Below are 534 nucleotides of genomic sequence, written 5' to 3'. Positions count from 1 at the left end.
ACCTCAACTAAACAAATTTATTTTATTTTAATTTATTTATATAAACTAAAATTTATTTTATTTTAATTAATTTATAAACAAAAAAATAAAACACAAAACAACCAAACCCTAATAAGCAGCAATAGCAGCAGCAGCAGCAGCAGCAGCAGCAACTGCAGCAACGATAGCAGCAGCTGCAGCAATAGAAGCAGCAGCAGCAATCGAAGGAGAAATAGCAGCAGCAGCAGCAACAGTAGCAGCAATAGGAGTAGCAGCAGCACTAGCAGCAGCAGCAACAGCAATAGCTGCAGCAGCAGCAGCAGAAGCAGCAGCAATAGCCTGGATATATACGCAGCAGCAGCAGCAGCAGCAGTAGCAGCAGACGGAGGATCGATACAGCAGCAGCAGCAGCAGAAAGAGGATAGATGCAGCAGCAGCAGCAGCAACAGCAGCAGCAGCAGCAGCAGCAGCAGCAGCAGCAAGACTGCATAAAGCCTTAACAACCGTTCCTTAAGGGCTCCAAATAACCATCAAGGCGCCTACCTGCTGCCTCTG

The sequence above is a fragment of the Eimeria mitis genome, genomic scaffold, assembly GCF_000499745.2.
Source record: "Eimeria mitis Houghton genomic scaffold, Emh_scaff895, whole genome shotgun sequence".
NCBI classification, from domain to species: domain Eukaryota; phylum Apicomplexa; class Conoidasida; order Eucoccidiorida; family Eimeriidae; genus Eimeria; species Eimeria mitis.
The sequence above is the reverse complement of the archived record's forward strand: the minus strand, read 5'-3'. Positions refer to the sequence as shown.